Source organism: Thermobia domestica, chromosome 2 (genome assembly GCF_964235325.1).
Source record: "Thermobia domestica chromosome 2, izTheDome1.hap1.1, whole genome shotgun sequence".
NCBI lineage: Eukaryota > Metazoa > Arthropoda > Insecta > Zygentoma > Lepismatidae > Thermobia > Thermobia domestica.
Window position 1 is genome coordinate 182,290,720 of NC_137455.1, and position 21,853 is coordinate 182,312,572.

The window sequence follows — 21,853 nt, forward strand, 5'->3', positions numbered from 1 at the left end:
ATTAAGCTTAGAAGAAAATGTAGTATCCTTAAAAATGTCTCTGATTTGAGGTCCCGTAAAAACACCTTCTTGCACCTTGGCCTCGCTGAGTCTTGGGAATAGTTTTCTGAGATGATTAAATGCTTCACCATCCCGGTTCAGGGCCTTGACGAAGAACTTCATGAGCCCTAATTTGATATGAAGGGGTGGTAAGAATATTTTCTCCGGATCCACAAGACGTTCATTAGCCACTTCATCTCCCCTGGAACCAGTTGCTTCCCTGGCGGCCATTTTGTGATGGTGTACTGATCTTTGGCTCGACTATCCCAATGACACAAGAAGCAGCAGTGCTTTGTGTAACCTCCTTTAAACCGGTGAGGATGGCAATAACCTTAAGGTCAGCGCATACAGACCACTGAAAGTGTTCGTACTTTATTTTCTGCAATAGGTTTCGCATGTTCACGTATGTTTCGTTCATATGTACAGCATGAGCAATAGGGATGGCTGGCTTTTCATTGTCATTGTGTAGTAACACTGCCTTGAGACTTATCCTAGAGGAATCTAAGAGTAGCTTCCAATCTTCAGTGTTGTAGTTCAACTTCAGTTGTCCCATAAGCGATGGAATGTCACTGCAATACACCAAATCACCACCCTTTGTAAAATTAGGAACTAGGCTCATCTCTCTTCTCCTATACATCGATATATTCACATCTTGGATTAATAGATTCCATTGTTGAAGTCGTGATGCAAGCAACAGAGCTTTAGACTTGGGAAGGTTTAAGTCTCTGATCAGATCATTCAGCTCTTCCTGACTTATCACATGTGGTTCATTAGTGTCAGGCACTGGAGCGAAATTGGGATCTGACTGTGTATCGAAGATTGTACAACAGCCTCACAAGCAGCAGGTTCTTTATCGGATGAAACACTGCACAGCGTGTATGAGTCTGGTGGTACGGGTACAGGCAGAAAAACATCATGTTTCACAGGTCTCCTCGCGGAATCCAAGTTAGGATACTGTATTTTATGCTTCATGTTTTTTGAGAAACCTTTTATATTAGTCAGGCAAAAGTAACAGTCTGAAACATGATCACGGGGCTTGCGCCAAACCATAGATACGGCGAACGGCATCGATTTGTGTGTACTTTTCAACCACCCTGTGAGAGTACGCGCACACGAGTTACAACTTTGTTTCGGAGCTTAAACGCGATCCTGGTCGCCGATTTTACACCCGAAGTACAGATGGTAGGCTGTCTTTAGGAACGGTGACAATGGCTTACTTTGTCCCTTTAAAATCACTTCCCCACATATGTAGCAGAATGAATCTATCGAATTGTTGCAAGTTCTCGGCATCTTCGTTGAACACAAACGTCAATATTTCACGCAGAAATATTTTTCACCTACGGTATACACAGACACTGCGTAACACCACCTTCTAACACGAAGATCAACTCGAAACTGAAATATTTGTCTCACGCGACAACGTGGTGTATGTCTTGGCGCCTTTTTTCAACAATCTGTCTGTCGTTTAGACAAAAGGGAGCCGACGAATGATCGCAAGTTGATTACGAAACCTTTCTCCATCAATAACGCCTAGGTTTTAGTGTATGCAGTGTGGAACGACAATAAATCTTAGCAACCCAAGGGGAGGGGGCACGTTTCCGGGGGGTCGTGAGCTAGAGAAAAGAATGTTCCTGGGATATAGCCTAGCAACATTTCTTGGATTAAGATAAAAATTCAGAATTATGCACTCCAAACACGGAAAACACATATTAAATACGAAAAGTACGATTTTTCTGCCAATTATGGAAACAGCGCCCCGCCAAAAAAAAAAAAAAAAAAAAAACTTACGTGCTGGAACTTTCTCGATGAGATATTCGTAATCAGCGTCTCGAAATCTATCCGGTACCCCTTTCACCCTCGTGGGAGGATTTTCATGCCGACCAGTGTTATTAGTGAAAACTTGACTTGTAAAATGGAAATAACCATTCTCGTTGTTATATTGGACGGTCTTGGGTTCGATTTGGGAAGCATTGACATTTGAATATATTTCAGTGGTTCGAATTGCACCTTAAATTGTAAATCCACACTTCATATAGCTTAGTGCTGAAAGGTACACTAAACTTCAATCCTACCAATGAACGAGAAATGAAACCAAAGATAGGAATTGCAAAAGTCTTTACGAAAAAAAAAAGTGTACATTTCAGGGTCTAACGAAGGACGAAAAAAAAACAATTATTTCGGATGAAGTATTATACTACAGAAACCAGGAACTAGGCTACTTCAAAGAAGAAGAAAAAATTCTATGCGACAATTACTGCAAAATAATTTGCGAGTCTTTGTGAAAACAAGAAAGAAAATCATGATGACTTACGTTTTGCCATCAGTTTTCTCAACATGGTCACAATAGACAGAGGAAAAACGTACACATATTCTCCTCGCTCTGTTGAAACACCGAAAACATGACAGTCAAATACGGGTGCACCTTTCATTAGAGAAGAGTTAAAGGTTGAGTTTTACGTCCAGTTCAGCAGCGAGGCTATATGAGACGTGGACCTACTGGTTAACGTGGAATCCGAACCACATGAGCTCCCGCCGGGAATCGAACCCAGGTCTCCCGCGGCAAAGGCACGCACGCTAACCGCTAAAGCCACGAAGTAGCTCAACTCATTAGAGAAGAGATGTTTGAAATTTCTTTTTGTTGTTTCCACAATTGAGGGAAGATAATGCGCTCGCAGCAGCACTCGAAGACACGTCAATACATATTCCACTATTTTGAAGGACTAACTTCGCAAAATTCCAAAATTACATAATGTTGTTTACTCTTAGGTGCAGTATGTCGTTAAAAGTGGTAGAAGGGGGAATTAGCTATTATCGTTTGCTTCATAACTGCTCTCTTTTAAGTGGAAAAAGCATCACCATTACATCCATTAGAGTCAGCTGCGTGTTTGTCACGATCTTGTCTTTGATAGGCCTACATAACAAACAATTACTTTGCTGTTTAAAAATGTAAGGTTCCAATTACCACCTCTGACTATATCCAAGATGGTAGAATTTTATTTTCTTTTTAGGGCTGCTCTTAAAATAGTCAATTACGCATCGATATTTATATGGTGGTCTTTATTTTTTGACTTCCGATTTTTTTCTTTTAGTCTCACCTAAAATACATCAAACCAAAGTAGCCCATGAGAAAAATTAGCTCAATTCAATAATGTTAAATGGTGCTTCAAACGACCTCAAGTTGTCAATGCATTTATAATATACGAAGGCGGGTCAATAATTATTGTCCCCGGCATTTTTAAAATACTTGAGCTGGGATGGGCTGATGGGGGATATTGTAGCCTAATGTCTTAGATGCCTATATGCTAAATTTAAGAACCATAGCTGCTGTACTAATACAGTATTCTTTTTTGTCGTTTCAGGTGTGAGAGGTGGCACCTAGCTTGAAAAATGGAGAAAACCGAACAACGAGCTGTCATCAAGTAGGAATATAATTTGATAACGAATTTGCCCGGTATTTCTTATAATGTTAGTATGTGTATAATCGGCGAAGACATGTATGTGGCAAATTTCATGTCAAAAGAGCAGTAAATAAGAACAATATAACGAAAATAAAACTTTCTTGTCCATTTAGCAACATTTTGTTTTACTCATTATAATTTTCGTATTTATAATTCTTTTCCTATGAAATTTAACACCAAGATCCATTTCCCGATTATACACATATTATCAGTATTAAAAGTGCCCTGCAAAATCATTATCAAATTGTATTCTTACAAGTAGACAGTTTTAGATATGCGACAATCATTTTGAACATGAGTATACCTCCAGAAAAAGGGGTGGTAAAGAACTGGTGTCTCGACTTCCGTTGCGGCAGGGAAAGCTGTCAACAGGCCCCTGGTGCTGGTCCTCCAACAACAGCATACACCCCAGAAAACATTGATGCTATGCATGATACGATTATAGCAGACAGACGAATCACGGTGCAACAGTTAGCACACATCATGCACATCTCTGTAGGCTCAATGGAAACCATTGTGCATGAACACTTTTGATTCAGGAAGGTGTCCGCACGATGGGTACCCAAAATGTTATCTCGTGAAAATCAGAAAGACAGGGTTCGATGTTCAAGGGCTGGTTTGGAGGTTATGGGGGCAGTTCTATGATAGATTTGTGACAGTGGATGAGACGTGGCTCCACCAATATGATCCCGAGTCCAAACGACAAGGCATGGAATGGCGACACAGCAATTCGCCTCTCCCACGCAAGTTCAAGGTGCAAGGATCAGCACGCAAGGTTATGGCCACATTTTTTTGGGATGCAAAGGGTGTGCTCCTTATTGACTACCTGGAGGTTGGTCACACTATCACGGGGGTCTGTTATGCAGCCCTAATCCCTAAGTTACGCGAAACAATCAAGGAAAAACGGCGCGGGATGATGCACCGAACAGTGCTGTTCCACCAAGATAATGCTCCGGCCAACAAAAGCCATCTTACTAGCGCTGCAATCTATTCTGCTGGTTTTGAAGTGTTGGAACATCCTCCTTACTTACCAGACCTCGTCCCTAGTGACTTTCATTTGTTCCCAAAGTTGAAGGAGCACCTCAAGGGGAAGAAGTTTCACTCAAATGCAGCTGTTATGGAAGCTGTGGAGGAATGGCTCACGGCTCAGCCAGACTTTCTTTGAAGTGGCTTTTCAGCATAAGTAGAAGAAGTGCATTACTATGAAAGGAGACTTTTTGGAAAATAATACTTCTTATAGGTCAGGGACAATAATTATTGAACCACCCTCGTACAATATAAGGCAAAAAGTACCTTGTAAATTTGGAAAAACTGTTGTAAGTTAATAAAGAAATAATATGGAGGTAATAATTATGAAATGATTAAAAATAAGTTGGACAAACGTCAGGTGTGGGTTTGTAGTGAAAAGTTACCCCGAATTCAGAGTTGGCGTGGGTCAATGAAAACTTGACCCACGACCCACCGACCCACCACCCACCGTAACCCACGACCCACTGACCCACACCCACCATGACCCACTCTGACCCACGACCCACCGTGACCCACGACCCACTGACCCACCACCCACCATGACCCACGGTGACCCACCACCCACGGTGACCCACTCTGACCCACCACCCACCGTGACCCACTATCCACCATGAACCACTCTCATCCACTTTGACCTATTCTGACTCACCAAAATCCATCGTCTTCAACTTTGAACACGATCCACGGCCTCTTCTGAACTGACGAAAGAGTTTACACTTGTAATAAAACAAGACTGTGAAATTGTCACTAATCGGAGTTTGAATTTCTAGTCAATCGCTCAAGCACCACTCTGTTATAATAACGGTGGATCTGACCTTTACGATATAAAATGGTAAAGTGTTTGTCAGTGAGGAAATTGAAACAGTCCGAGGTGGGGGAAATTAGTGTGAGCCTAAAATATACTTGTACTAAGAGAATATTCTTGCAAGTGTTAATTTCTGAACGCATTCCACAAGAAACTTCTATTCGCAGGAAAATACCCCTGTACAATATGGAAAAGGTTATGGTTTCTCAGTTCACAATATTTTTCTCACAAAAGACTTGAAAAATCAGTTGTTCATAGGATATAAAGGTGCTCGGGTACCCTATGTGAGAGCATCTCCATAAAATATGCTCATAATTGTAATTTGTGTAATCACTAAAACACCACGTTAAATTTAAGTTACAAATATGCATAATTGCAATTATTATGAATATTTATTCAAAAGTAGTTTACCTAAAACAAAGAAGAGAGTTACTAAAAAGTAGGTACAAAGTTGAATAACACAAATAAGCCATTAGTAATACAAGTATAAATTTTCTATAACTCGTAATTTTCCACCTTAAAACAAATCTGAAATCGAATTTATTTCCTGTTGGTAACTTTTTGGCGGTAAATCATCCTCAGTGGAATGATGTCTATCCTTCAGCCAAGAAATAACTAGCTCGTCTACTTTGAGCTTGTCTAGTGGTGGGCCATTAAGATTGATGAGCAACAAGTTAGACAATGTTTGAGCACTTAATCTATTTCTAATATCAGTCATCTGTAAATTCATAAGGGAAAATCCCCGTTCACACTCTGTCGTGGAAATTGATAATACTTCTACCCGATTTCTGCAACTTCTCATCGACAATCTACTTGTTAGACTTAAGTCTGATAACGATTTTTCTCGGCCAGTTTTGAAATACTCAGCAAGAAGTATCATCTCTCTATCACCATACAACATCTTTTCCATATCGACCATATCAGTTGGCAATGTCGACCCATGTAGAACAGAAACTTTGATAGGGAATCTTGTGAATAAATTATCAATTAAAGCCTGATAAACTGATGATTTCTTATTTGTTTATAAATTTAATTTTTGTAATTACACATGAAGGTTTGATACCATTACCAAGTTCCCTCCCCCGTCTAGAAAGCGAAAGGGAACGAGGTTCCTGGAAAGTATTCAGAGGCGAATGGGAATTTCCCTCCTTCTTCAACTTCAATTATCACACTGTTGTTTGCCATGTGGCAAATTACGATGAATTTCAATTAAATTATCATAGTATAATTATTTCCTTGTTGAATTATCAATACTTTTCAGTGGAAAAAAGGATGAAATTTCAAAGTTCCAAATCAAAGTAAGTAGACCAACGTAAAGGACAAAAAAAGGGGTAAAATTTTCCATACAATTATGCGTACAATCCAAACTTAAAATTTCCGTGTAATTAAGCTTACAGTACAAATTTTATGCCTATTTTTCTCACAACTTTATGGGTTGATTGCCCTGTGCTGTGAGCGCTCTATATAATAAACATAAGCTTCAGCAGAAAGCAATGGATATATGAAGCCAAGCACTGTATTTTTTGTTTATGATTTTTTTTTTCTGAAATAACATCGATCGTTTTCGATCCTTTTTACAAACCAACTCACTACCAATTTTCCATATATAGAAAGTGCCCCCTCCCCCACATAAAGGAGAATTTAAAAAAATGCTAGGACACATTCTGTTTATTTTCAATAAAGAGTTAATACACTGAATTTCAGCTCCGTAAGTTTAACGGCTTGCGAGATACTCATTTTTTTTTTCGCAAAGATTCGGATCCTCTCTATCTCCTTAGGATATTATGCATTATAATAAATGCAATATAATATCCCAGTTTGGATTAAGGCCTAACTATATACCAAAAGTAATTTCATTTGACTTTGCAATTTGACCGTGATGATCAGGCACACATAGTTACATCCAACTTTTTATAAATAATATATATATTACAGTGATTCAAAAATGTATTTTTTCCAGTAGTTAGCTCTAAAAGCCCACAGGTCTCGAAACCCAAGTTGTAGTGTAAGTCCTATTGCTATTATTACTATTAAAAATATCAATATCCAAAAGTGCCCGAAGTTCTTTTTTCACTTGGTTAGATATACTCACCTCAGGTAAGTAGACAGAAACAAGTGGAAAAGGAAGGGAAAGGAAGGTCTTGAAAGTAAAACGGAGACAAATTTACCAGTCTTCAGAAGATACTGTCTACAATGCAGTGAGCAGAGAGTGTCGGTAGATCATACTGAGTCGGTGGGTCGCAGTGGGTCACGGTGGGTGGTGGATCACAGTGGGTCACGGTGGGTGGTGGGTCACAGTGGGTCATGGTGGGTGGTGGGTCGCAGTGGGTCATGGTGGGTGGTGGGTCACAGTGGGTCACGGTGGGTGGTGGGTCACAGTGGGTCACACGCCGTTGACCCACACCTCACTGACCCACTCAGAAAACTTGACCCACTTGACCCACCGACCCACTGACCCACTCCATCTCCGAATTGACCCTTTCCTATAAAATGTTTAACCTGAATTCAAGACGGCGTACTTCATGATGTTCACCATGATGGTAGTATACAGTAATAGATGCGATTCTACATCGATTACCCCTATCCAAGATATGGTGTCACTACCTCTAGCCGTTCCAAATGTACCGGTATCATTCGATCGGAAGATTCAGAGACTTGCCTCAGAGCTCGTAAACTCCACTCTGTCATATTCGATAGAAAGTAGATAGAAGTTGCGTTAAAACGTTTCTTTCGTTAACCCTTTCGGATCCAGGTCATTTTTAGCGCTTTCCTACACTTTCAGTTAGTGACTTGTTCAAAAACTATTTACCCGATTGATATGGTTAAGACCTTGCTTTTAGAAGAGGGGTGTGGCTGTTTTTCGGCGTAAGTTACATTGTAGTGTTGTCAACGGGAGGGAAATTATTGAGGGAAATGTAGGGGTGAAAATTTACAAAAAATCCCTAATCGAATTTCAAGATTTTTTGTAGCTCGCACGACTGTTGCCACATGGGTCCAAGTCACCTAAAAATTCTTTGGTGTGTTGACAAGGTACAGTGAAAACTGAAGTCGCTTGCTTCCATACAAAGAAAGAAAAAATTCTCTGTCATCATACACATGAAATTTTGATTCTTTTTACGCCTCAGAAGCAAAAATCAACATATATGCAGAGTCGTCAGCTTCCCTAATTATCCTACTGAAACTTTTTATGGCGCGCTATGTAGGTCAAAGACGAGGCTTTCAGATATTGGTACGTTTGCTCCAATGTAGCCAACAAGAGGGAAAATATAGAGGGAAAAGTGGGATATTTTCCGAATTTTTCACCTAAAATCGGGAATTATTTTTTCGTAACTGGAAACACTGCTACCAGACAGACACAAATTATCTTAAAATAAACTTTGGTATCCCTCTAATATATCCTGAAAGTATTGTGACGATATGTAATAAAGTAAGTATGTCATTTAAAAATTATCTCATCCTACTTTTAAAAAAATCACAATTATCATTCCACTTAGGTAATAAGGTCTACTGTAAACTGCAACTGCACTTCCTCTAATTATCCAAGTGAAACTTTCCATAGTGTGTTGTGTGGGCCAGTGCTTTCAGATACGGGTACATTTGTCACCATGTAGCCAACAAGAGGGAAATGTAGCTAACAAGAGGAAAAAGGGGATATTTTTAGAATTTCTTTAATAAAATAGAGAATTAAAATTTTCTGTGGCTCGAAACACTGCTACCAGACAGACGCACACTATTTTAAAATAAACTTTCGTACACCATTAATATATTCTACAAGTATCATGTCGATACCTAAGAAACGAAGCTTGTAGTTTAAAAATAGATTTTGAAATTAAACAAAGAAAAGTAAAAAAATCAAGGTTTAGAACCTAAATTCGAATTTTTCGTGCGCTTCCCAATTATCCAACTGTAACAATCTGTACTTGATTTTGCACAGTAGGGACTGGTGTTCAAATGGCGTAACTAACTTATGAATCGAAACACACTTGTTTTCTTGCCTAATGATTCTCCTTGCACGAAATACTGATGAACTAGATAATTTTATACATTGTTTTTTTCGCTTTAAAAAATATACATTTGAATCAAAAGAAGAGGGATATATAATTCTGTTAAAATATACTGCACGTTTCGATGTACTATATTGCATAGCTATGGTTCATATTCTTTGCAATAGAGAGCAGATTCTTTATTTAGAAAAAAAAAAACTAAAATATTTTTTGGTAAATAGGGTTTGAACTCATGCTAAAATGACTACTTGTTTATAGATCCGTTATACTAACTACTTACTTATATACAAAAGTCATCCCAACCGGGATGCTTGTCTCTATAGTGCGGACCGTAAGTGCAATAATTTGTATGGATCGTGCATTTCCGGTTACCAGAACGAAATTTGGTCAGAGTGTTTAACGCGACATGTAAATGAGAAAAAAGCCGGGAGACAGCTTCTCAATATGTTTCGTGTGACTCTGGGCGCCATCTTGAAAAATGGCCTACTTTTCACAAGTTCCCCAAATTTTGTCCGACTTACACCGTCTTTGGGCTCAAATTGACAGGCAAAACGACTATAGAAGACTGTGAACAACTAGACAATAACGGCAATAGCTTTAATTTCTTGAGGGGGGCTAGTGAAAGGACACAGGTATTCTGGGGGGGCAGTTATTTTGTGTACACCAAAAATAAGACTAATATGTTACTTGACCTATATATCAAGTCAACATCTCTGGATAGGGGACTCACGACAGGCTCGTATCCACGGGGGTCATGGGGGGCCACCCACTAAATTTCTACTGCCCCCCTAAAGTTTTCACGGTAGGCTTGCAAGAGCAGATATTACAGTTAATATGGTTGGATCGGCCCCCTAACTTCTACAGCCCCCCCTACATTTTTGTGATGGCTACGAGCCTGGCTCACGATGCCACCAGAGGGCACTTGCCCCCTTCTTTCCATTTCTTGGACCCTTGTCACAGTGCTGCCATTATTTGCAACATGTATCGACTATTAATACATGTTTCTGTTGCATTCAGTAATATTTCGTTGGAAATAGCCAGAAGATTCGTGCCAGTCTGTCCGCATCGCAGCTATCACAGGAATCAAAATGTACGAGGACTTGGTTTATAACCGTCTAACGACATACAAGCGGTCCATACACGATGTTATAAAGAAAGTTAATATTCAGCTTTTCAACTGTAGCTAGTTGAAAGTTCATTGCAAAGATAAGATGAAACTTGCTAGTGCACACAAAGATTCTAGCCTGTTCTGCAAGATGTTCATAACATGTCAGGAAAGGGAGAGCGATATCAGAGAATTCTTTTCTCATGAGAACACAACTTATCCTCCATCAATATCTGAATTTGGAGATCTCAGACTTCCTACCTCTAAATCAGATATTTTGAAATGTTTTGAAAAATTTGATGGGTGTACAAGTACTATCATCCCCCATTCCTCTTGTCTTGTTGTCGATGGAGCGATGCTGGTACACTAACTGCAACTAGGAGCAGCGAAAACATTTGCAGAATATGCCGCAGTTGTGAATAACTGGGTTTCATTCACACTTCGAAACACTAAACGCTTAGACGTGGTCTTTGACCGCTACATTGAAAAGAGGTTGAAAACACAGACGCGTCAGAAGCGTAGGCAAGGCGACCGCTTTGTTGTCAAGCCAACGGGATCGCTTCCAAAAAAATTCCAGAAGTTCCTTGCAAACGATGACAACAAGGAAAGGCTATTTTATTACCTCGCCGAAACCATAACTGCAGCTGATATTTCAGGAAGAGAAATATTCTGCACAAGAGGAAATCAAGTCTTATCCTCTTCCTCAGACTTAGATATTACTGGTATTTCTCCCCCATCCTACATAGAAGCTGATGGAAGAATCCTTCTGCACGTCCGTCATGCCGCCGAGAAGGGACACAAAAATATTACAGTTCGTACAGTTGATTCTGATGTTGTTGTTATCGTTCTCTTTGCGTTTCTGCATCTGTCACCCATTCTGGAGAAAATATGGATTGATTGTGGTTCTGCAAAAATGCGACGTTTCATTCCTATACACACCATGTGCACAAACTTACCTTCTGGGACGATAGATTTGCTGCCGTTTTTTCACAGTTTTACGGACTGTGACACAGTGTTAGCCTTCCTTGGCGTTGGCAAGACAAATGCATGGAATACGTGGATGGCGTTTAGAGAAGTGGATACAGCTTTCCAGGAACTGTCAGTCGTTCATTCTCACAATGTTGAAAGCTACCAATTTCGCATGCTAATCCAGCGGTTTGTGACGCTCATGTACGACAGATCAAGTACTTGCGAGGAAGTCAACGAAACCAGACGTATTCCATTCAGCAAGAAAAATCGCACAATAGACAGAATATCTCCAACCGAAGACGCATTGAACCTCCATACAAGAAGAGCAACTCTTCAGTGCAAGATCTGGCGACAGTGGCTCGAAAATGATGTGCATGATTTTGAACCCTGAACTGGGGTTGGAAGGAAACAGATGCCGGACTCGGTTACCAAAATATGTGGACTACGTTGAGGAGTATATCTAATAACAGTCGACAACTGGTGACATGTCGTTGCAAACTGCGCTGTACTGGGAAATGTACTTGTATTAAGAACGGCCCCGTCTGTACATTGCTTTGCGAATGTGAAAGAGAATGCTCACAGAGATATCACTATGAACACAGCAGCTGAAGGTGTTTTTTTTTTTTTTTAATGTGAAAGTGTATATGAGTTACGTAGATATGTAACATTGTAGCAAACGTATTAAAGTTGTAGAATGATGAACTGTATTAGTTTGTACTTGATATACAACACCTCTACAATAAGAGCTCACAGTGAGGTCGGGTGACCGGGGAGGCCATTCATGCAGTTACCCTTATGGAACCTTGCCGTTTTAGGTACATTTTTGAGTTTCAGTCAAGCAGCTATTACAACGAGACTATTTATCGTAGGATCATGGTTCATACCTCGTTTCTTGTAATGAAGCTGCGTTTCCAACTGTACTAGTCAAATTTCCTTATTTTGTACCTAAGGCGGGAAATTCCTACCCAAAGTGGGAAAAACGGAAGTTACAAAAAATAATGGCACCAATATCTCCCCTCGAACATGCAAGTGGCACATGACACGAACATGCAAGTGGTACCATAAAAAACTTTGCTTTATAGTGCATAGAATGAGATATGAAGAATGGTCCCCCAAAATTAGTGTAGATGCTCTAGCTGATTAACCAATTTCCCCCAATAATACATTGTCAGTCAATTGTTTTTCAATGAGCTTCAGCATAAAGATTATCTTTTGTAGGAACATGAATCGTACCTTGTTGTCTTTGTAATGAATCAATCTTTCGAGTGGTACCAGTCACATGTGGGTACCATGTGTCTGTGGACGGAAATTTACCTCCAAAGGGAAATTTTGTCAAAAAAATCACTCTTTTTCAAGTTTGGATCCCTCTCCCCCCTGTGTTAACGCTTGGATCTCAAAATCGCCAAAAACATACTACATTGTTTACGTAATATCTCTGGAAAATATCAATCTCATATCTTGAAAACTAAGGGCGGTAAAGGAAACTCTCTCACGTACTACTTTAAGGGAAAAACAAAAGTCCCTGACACGTCCCTATTTATCAGGGGATCATAATTCGCAAACGATTTCGTATCAAATTAGGGTAGTTTTCAAGTGGTACCACTCACATGTCCCTATCATGTCCGAGAGGAGGAGAAATCTTGAAAAGGGAAATTTTTCCTGAAAAAATCTCATTTTTTCAATTTGGACGCGATTTTCTCGCTTCTGATACACAATAGGGAAATTATAATAGTACAGTTGGAAACAGTGATTTATTACGAACACAACGAGGTACAAACCATGATCCTAGAATAAAGGGGAACGTGTCAAAAAAAATCCCAAAAAAGCTCTAAAATTTACCAATTTTTTCTTCTTCAATGTTCGTGACGTCACCACCCGTAAGCATCGCACGCGTGACTGGGAAATGCCCATGAAACACGTTCTTTGATTTTTCCTCACTTGAATAAATGCAAAAATTCCGGAAGGCAAATTCCAAAGGTCGACGCTATGGTACAGATCTGTTAAATCGGTCCCCAAAGGGTTAAATGACTAGAATTGGAAAATTTTTGCTATTAATGTTTCTTATTGTGTTTGGCAGCAGACTGGAGAAGAAGAAAAGTGTTTCCTAAGCTTTTATGTAGATATTTAGATTAAGTTGCTACAAGTTAGCCATTTTCCAATATGGCGTCCAGTATCGACCATAATGATCCTACGAACTGTCTCCCGGTAATTTTCCAATCTTGATTGGACATGCAACTAAATGGCAAACTTTCATGCTGGTAACCGGAAATGCAGGATACTTACGCTAACATACCACACTACTATGGTCATCTGTCGTAAATTCTACGTAATCCAAAGATGACAGTGACACGAACACGGAAATATCGAGGACAGTTAAAAACCCCGACCATGCTCTTCAGAGAATCTCGAACCACCAGTAGATTGCGCCTCATAATCCGAAGCCGAACTTTTTTTTTTTTTTAACTTCCTGACACACTATTTTCTCCCTCTGCCACAGGGGCGGATCCAGGGGGGCAATCGCCCCCCCCCAGAAGGGGAAACTTTCTTATTTTATATATATAAATAAAACCCATCCCAAAGTTTGGAGCCCTTAAAAGTAGCAGTATGACAACCCATCGCCACCCCCAGAAGTCGGTCCTGGATACGCTCCTGCTCTACCACTGCTTAAGATAATTCGACTAGACAGGAACACAAACACAGAAACATCGAGGATAATTAAAAATGCCCCCTGTTACTACAGAAGGACTCAAACCCGCAATAAGTTACACTTCATGATTGTCAGCCTAATGCCTCAGACCACTCGAGGGAACCGCGGTAGCTCAATGGTAGAGCGTTCACCTCTTGTACATGGGATCCTTGGTTCGATCCCAGCTCGCGGCAAGTGAGCTTTGTGGTGAACAAACACTGTGCGTGGGTGTTCTCGAGGTTCTCCCGATTCCTCCCACTTTCTTCATTCCACCATTTCATCCATTTCTTATCATCACCGTCTCCTTTATCCTAGCCTGCATAAACGTGGGACGTGAAACTTGAAGACTTCATTTCAGACCGCTCGACTACACCCATTGCCCAGACCACTCGGCTACTACCACCGTTTAAATCACGAAGACATGACTATGTTCTTCCTCCAGTTGTATATTACTGTCTTAATGATCATGTCCGTGTGTACTTTGTGGTGGACAAACATCGGGCTTGTGGGTTTTCTCGGGGTTCTCCCGTTTTCTCCACTTTCTTCATTCCACCATTTCACTCATCTCTCATTATCACCGTCTCCTTTAGCCTAACCGGCATAAACGTGAGACGTTAAACTTAAAGATTTCATTTAATATTTTCATTTAATATTTTCATTTAATGATCATGTGCCTGTTACACAAATCATGTTCTACCAAATATGACAATTTCAGTTTTATTTTAATCTACTTTTTTTTTGTCTTTTATATCGGCTTTCTACATGTATGTCAATTATAAATTTAGTTTTCAGCAGTATCCAGATGGGCTATCGATCATATAAAACTACGCATGTTGCTTCGTAAAAAAAAAAAAAAAAAAAAAAAGGAATCTTTGAGTTTTACGTCCCACGATTATGCCGGTTTGGCTAAAGGAGACGATGATGATGAGTAATGAATGAAATGTTGGAATGAAGAAAGTGGGAAGTAACGGGAGAACCCACGCACACGGTGTTTGTCCACTACAAGGTTGACTCGGCGGGGGCTGGGATCGAACCCGAGACCTCAAGCACCAGAGGTGAACGGTCTACCACTTAGCCACAGCGGCCCCACATGTTGCTTTGTATGCAGAATGGAGGAGAAAGTAGATTTCCAAGTAAGCACAGATCCGAGGGACATAAGCATCTAGGTTTATTTGCTGGACTGGGTTTGTTATGGAGTCTAGCTTTCTGTAAACAGTATTTAGTTGCAAACTTGTACTTAAACTATAGAAGAAAATTTTAATTACTGTACATATTCGAAGGGATGATTTTAATTATGTTAATTTCCGTTTATTTGTGATCCAACTTCTGTAATTCATTGAAGCATAAATAGCTGCAAACAGCGAAAATAAATTATTATGGTAATCCTGTGCGCTGTTCTTACTTATAAAAAAGACTGATTTTCAAGTTTCACTGCTATTATGTAGATATCGAAAACTTCCTACCTCTTCTATTTTCTTTTTCATTCCCCTCCTCAGAATTCTTTTTCTAGATTGACGAATACTCTTTTCATGTCTTTGCCTTTTCTTCCATAAATCTCACATTGTTTACTTTATGAAGACATTTGCCTAATCCTGGACCTAATCTCTGCTAAATTCAGACTGTCCCTCGTTAACTTCTTTATTTGTTCTACTATGGAACCTTCTGTTCATTATTCGAAATTTAACTTTGCTCATGGTACTCTGAAGTCCTCACACCTTTCTAGGATAATTTTGTTAATTAATGATATAATAGCCAGGAGAACTCTTTGCACTATTGCATTCCTTACGTATTTCATTACTAATGTGGGATGTTTCTTCCTTCATTCTCCCACATTTTAAATAAAAGCAGTAGGTTTATCAGTTATTAAAGTCCAAGTGGGATTTCTATACTAAACAGACCGTTAGGACCATCGCACACTACGCGATTTCGTGTGTCGAAGACGCGCCACAGCGTCACAATTCATCTTTTAAGCAACCAGATACTACGTAATTCTGAAAGATGAGCTCAATGAAAGCTTTAGATACAGACGCTTTCATTGTAGAAATTCAGGCACAATCTAGTATACGGAACTTCAGCAGTGATTCCTATAGCAACAGAATTGAAAAGACGAAAGCATGAGAAAAAGTGTTGTTGTGCATTCCATAGTGCATTCATGGATGTGCCATCGAAAGAAAAGAATCGTATCGGTAAGTACAGTGGATGTTGTCATTTTGTTCTTTCTTACATTTTCCAAAATTCGGTACCAAGCCAATAAACTGTTTGGTGGATATTGCAACATAAAACTACATTGTTTATCGTTTCACTTCATTATTTTAAATTAGACTCTAAAAAATAGCGCAAATGACCAGATATTATCTAATATATTTTACACATTCACAAATTGCGATCCCGCAGGCCAATATGTAATTTTATATCATTTCGTTATTTTTTATATGTTCTGTGTATTTAATATGTATACTGTTCGAATATATGAAAAATAATGTTTTATAAGCACTTAGGCATAACGCTGATTCCTCGTGGCACTCCATAATGAAATTTATAAGGAGAGGCCTCGAGGCATGAAAGTAATACCTCATGTAGTCATGGTGGCGGATTTAACAATATACAATATACTAGACCCCGGATTTAGTCCGCGGTTCAAGGGGGATCACCAACTCCAGACTGCACTCGTATTCCTTATGGATTGCTTGCACTTTGTCGTAAAAGAATATAACAGATTGTTTAGTATTACGTCAATTTAAGAATTGCACACAAACTAACTATATAAAGTGCATTGTCCCCTTGTTCTGGCTAAAAAGTGTCACATTCCCGCGAACATGTGAAGTAAGATCAAGTGTCTGTCGCGTCGAGTGTCAGCGACGCGATGACACAGCCTGTCGCGCGCCTTCGTAGTCTGCGAATTGTTTGCGTGTTACTTGCCACTATTGGAATTTCGTGTTACTTGCCACCGTTACCTTATCGCATATTTATCTGTCTACGACAGCGTGTCCGTTGCCACGCACCTGCATCTAGATTTGACCTTGAGGGGATGGGAGTAATTTCCCAAGCAATTTTCAAAGCAAGGCAATCACCTGAAACGCAAGAAACAAACCAAATTTCTGATTTAAGAAAAAGGAATCTTGTTACAGAAGCGTCATTTCAAATTTTGCTTGGGGGGGTAAGATCCCTTGAAATAAGTAAAATTTCGCGTTTTTCACTGATTTGCTACTATTCTGTTGATAAAATCTATATAAATCTCAAACTCAGGGGGGCAAATGCTCCTCCCTGCCCCCCTAAATGACTCCCCTGCCTTGTTACATTTATGCGTGTCACAAAACTCGCACGAAATACAAGAAACAAAACAAGATTCTGATGAAAGGAGTATTCTTGCAAATCCACACAAACAATTGAAGTTCTTCAGTAATTCGAGCGCTCATTTTGCCGCCTGAAAGCATGGAAGAAACGCAATAATTTATATATTACATCACATTCGATCCATACTCCTAGGTAGTTCCAATATGAACCTTGTCACTTGCGCGTCGCACGTCATAATGATTATAAGTGGAGTTTGTGGTAGACAAACACCGTGTAGATGGGTTTTCCCATTTCCTCCCACTTTCTTCATCTTGCCATTTCATTCATTCTCATCATCGCCGTCTCCTTTAGCCTACCCGGCATAACCGTGGAACAAAACTCCAAGGTTTCATTTCATTTTCATTTCAAAATGTAATAGACTCCTGTGTAAATACCTGTGTTATTTTTTTTTCTTGGCTGGGAAGCTCATTCCAGTTTCTTACAATAGCGAAACACACTTTCTCCCACAGTTTCTTCTCTTAATTTATATCTGAATATTCTTGTAAACTTTTCTTTTTATATAACGCTGGGTGTTTCTCTATTTCCTCAATTTTTCATTGTCTTTACCACTAATTAAAGACATACATGTATTAGCTTCCATTGCGAACACTTCTTTTCATACTCTACACATGGAGCGAACTGTTATGTGAAAAAACTTGTAGAAAACATCTATTTTTTTTATCTCTCTGCTTGGATGTACCTCGGCAACTTTTCTGTCGCCGTCGCCGCAGTGAGCGGACTCCCATAAGAAGATGTTGCCCAACTGTTCCGTCGCCAAGCTGTTGCCTTAGGCCTACCGCTCACTGGCAACATTTTGTCGGGCAACTATTATGTTGCTCTGGCTAAATGCATTGAGTCTTATGGGAGTCCGCTCACTGAGACGACGGCGACAGAAAAGTTGCCGAGGTGTTGTTAAGCAGGGTGACAGCAGGGCAACAGCTCGGCGACGGAACAGTTGCGCAACATCTAAAAATGCATTGAATCTTATGGGAGTCCGCTCACTGAGGCGACGCCAACAGAAAAGTTGCCGAGATATCTCCAAGTAGAAAGGTAAAAAATAATTGTTTTCGACAAGTTTTTTTCACGTAACAGTTCGTTCCGTGTGTAGCGCGTGAAAAGAAGTGTTCGCAATGGAAACTAATACATTCTTTGATTAGTGACTAGCAAGTCTTTAATTAGTGATAGAGACTATGAAAAATTAATTGAGGAAATAGAGAAACGCCCAGCATTAAAGAAGAAATATATATAAAGAAGAAATTGTGGAAGGAAGTGTGTTTCGCTGTTATAAGAAACTAGAATGCGCTTTCCAGCCAAGATAAAACAACACAGGGAAATTGCTCCCACCCCGTCAAGGTCAAATCTAGATGCAGATGCGTGGCAACGGACACGCTGTCATAGATAGATAAATATGCGATAAGGTAACCGTGGCAAGTAACACGAAATTCCAATAGTGGCAAGTAACACCGTGGCAAGTAACACGCAACGTGCGAATTTCCTTGCTTTTAACGAATAAAATAAAAATAAAAAAGATCTATTGCAGGCTTATCAAATTATTTTTTCTTTCTGTGGAATTTGACATTTGGTAAAGTATAAATGCAACAGAAACTACTTAAAATGGCTCAGATTTGTTGAAGTAGCCAGGTCTGTATCCGAAAGAGGAAGTTCAACCTCATACATCGCTCACATTATCTTCTGATATTTAAATGTCTACAGATGGCTACACTTCAGTTACGGAAATTCAGCCAGACACGTACGAACAGAGAGTATTAACAGATTGGGAGACAAGAGAGAGAGATGGAGGAGGGGATAGGAGAGAACATTTTTTTTTCCTGTAAAATTCACAGCATACTATCTCTACAGCTCAAATCTGTCTAGATTTATGGTTGGCCGGAAGAAATCCATACTTCATTGCAGTCTGATCAAGCGTTCCAAGCGTTGGCCGGAGATTTCTTTTCTTTTTTTTTTTTTTTTTTTTTTTTTTCAAGAACGGAAGAGATAGTGTGTCGTAAAACCAAGTCAGCAAATTTTCGCCTCGAAGGTGTTGAATGCGTAACGAAATTTAGACTCTCGTTTTAATGAAAGTCAGTAATAAAATTATGAATTTTCCTTCAACTAATTTTATTCTTTTATTTTTTTACGAAGTCAGTACTGCATGTTAACAGCTGTTATAAATAGAAATATGCATTTATACGGTTATCATATTTTGAAGGACTAATCCAATTTTCAGTGTGGAAAGAAATTCCTTCTTTGGAGAGTTTATTGAGGCTGCTTGAATTATCAAGAATTTAGAAACATGATTAGGAAAGCTATATCAATACACAAAACATTTATATATACATAAAATGTTATATCTATTTTTAAACGGAATTCCAGGTACATCTATAAGCCGTTTTACTTGAGAGCCGGTTAACAATATGGATTTACTCTCAAGAGTCATGGCATCAAGAGAGTATTTGATGTGGGTTTACTGTTTGATATTTATTGATTTAAAACTAACAGGAAAGTGATTTAAAACTGCTTCGAATTTCTTAAAACAAAATTTTACATTCATTTCGCAGCAACATAATGCTTAATCATTTTACTCTCAATCAAAATACCTATAACTGGTACTGGGATCATAGAAGTTGCTACAGAGGTTGATCCATTTCCATCGAAACAACTTGCAGATAGGGACACTTGTCAAACCGAGTTTCACAGGGGAACAAATCTGTATGCACACATGTATATATCTCCCAGATGGTGCGGCAGACTGAAGGTGATATACTGAGCAAAATGCTGCTGAAAAAGATCGATTTCGGGAAATTGTCCACAAAAAGTAAAAAAAATAAGGAATAAGGATTATATATTCACTTCCTGAAACTTATTTTACTTAACCCTAAACCAAGGATTTCGTTTCCATTTTTATGGTATTAGAATGCCAGAACTGATTATAGTCGATAATCTAAGATAGGGGTGTTCGATAAGGCTGAGGACCTATCGAACTTCGGGAATGAAAATTTATCGAGTTGTGATCGGTTACTCGAAACCGTTCGAGTATTTGAAATTATCGAAGTTTCGGGTTTTATCGAAATTTCGAGTATTATCAAAGTTTCGGGTATTATCGAAAGTTCGAGTATTATCGAAGTTTCGGGTATTATCGAAAGTTCGAGTATTATCGAAGTTTCGGGTATTATCGAAAGTTCGAGTATTATCGAAGTTTCGGGTATTATCGAAAGTTCGAGTATTATCGAAGTTTCGGGTATTATCGAAAGTTCGAGTATTATCGAAGTTTCGGGTATTATCGAAAGTTCGAGTATTATCGAAGTTTCGGGTATTATCAAAAGTAGTGATAGACAGTTCGGTTCCTTCACCTCTCCAATGATTCCTTCTTGCAGCCAAACTAGTCAAACAACTTTTTTCATCTGATAAGTTATTGCAAAGTTGTATTTGTGCGGAGAAAGGAAAGCGTACAGAAAGGGATTGCTTTTTCGTCCGACACACACATACACAAGAAGTTCAATTTCTTCCTGAATTTTATCTTTTGTTTGTTATTTCCTGCCAGCTATTGTATCAGTGTTGATACAATAGCTGTCTTAAACGTACAAATAGGGTAATTTGCTCTTCATATGATATAGTATACGCCCAACACCTCAATCATATTAATCACGTACGGTGTTGCTAAAATGTTGTAGCAAAATTTTATCTTTAACCCAAATATGTTATCTTCTGTCGGTTTGCTTTCTCTTAATGGCCACTAGTTCACACATTGCCGCAATCAGATATGATGATGCTTTGGGCGCAAACTCCCCCTTTAGCCTTTCAGTAAAATAAATGTTAGTAAAATCATTGGTGATTTCAGGGGGTTGTTCAGGTGGAATATTCCCCCACAAACATATATCTGATCATGTTCACCGTGGCTTACCAGTATTTTTGCTACTTTTACCCTCCATGTATTCAAAATCCCCCGGGGTAGGATTACCATAATTTCTGGATACTTTAAAGAATGGTGTGTGTTTATTGAGAAGTTAAGAAAAGTCTAATCTTAAGTTCCAAAAATGCTTATGCTCATTTTCTATCTTAAAATATATTTTTATATTATTTTCTTAATTATTTTCCTGATTAAAGTATTCTTGCGAAGAACACCTTATCGCTATTGATTTTTTCATAAATATTAGCATAAGACAGAATTGCAAGCCAAACTTGACCAAAAAAAAAAAAAAAATACAGCGAAATTTCCCAGGCTTCCATTTTCCCTAAAATTTGGGGCATTAGTTAATCCCAGACAATTTTTCGAACCGGGCTTGAATTTAGGATGTATGGTAGGGGTCTAAGCCTACCCGGGGGAAACCTTGAGATCATCACTAAGTTTAATGAAGATGAAAAACGGAAATAAATCTATTTCATCGACAGTGAATATACAGTGTAGCATATGTTCTATGCAGTCGG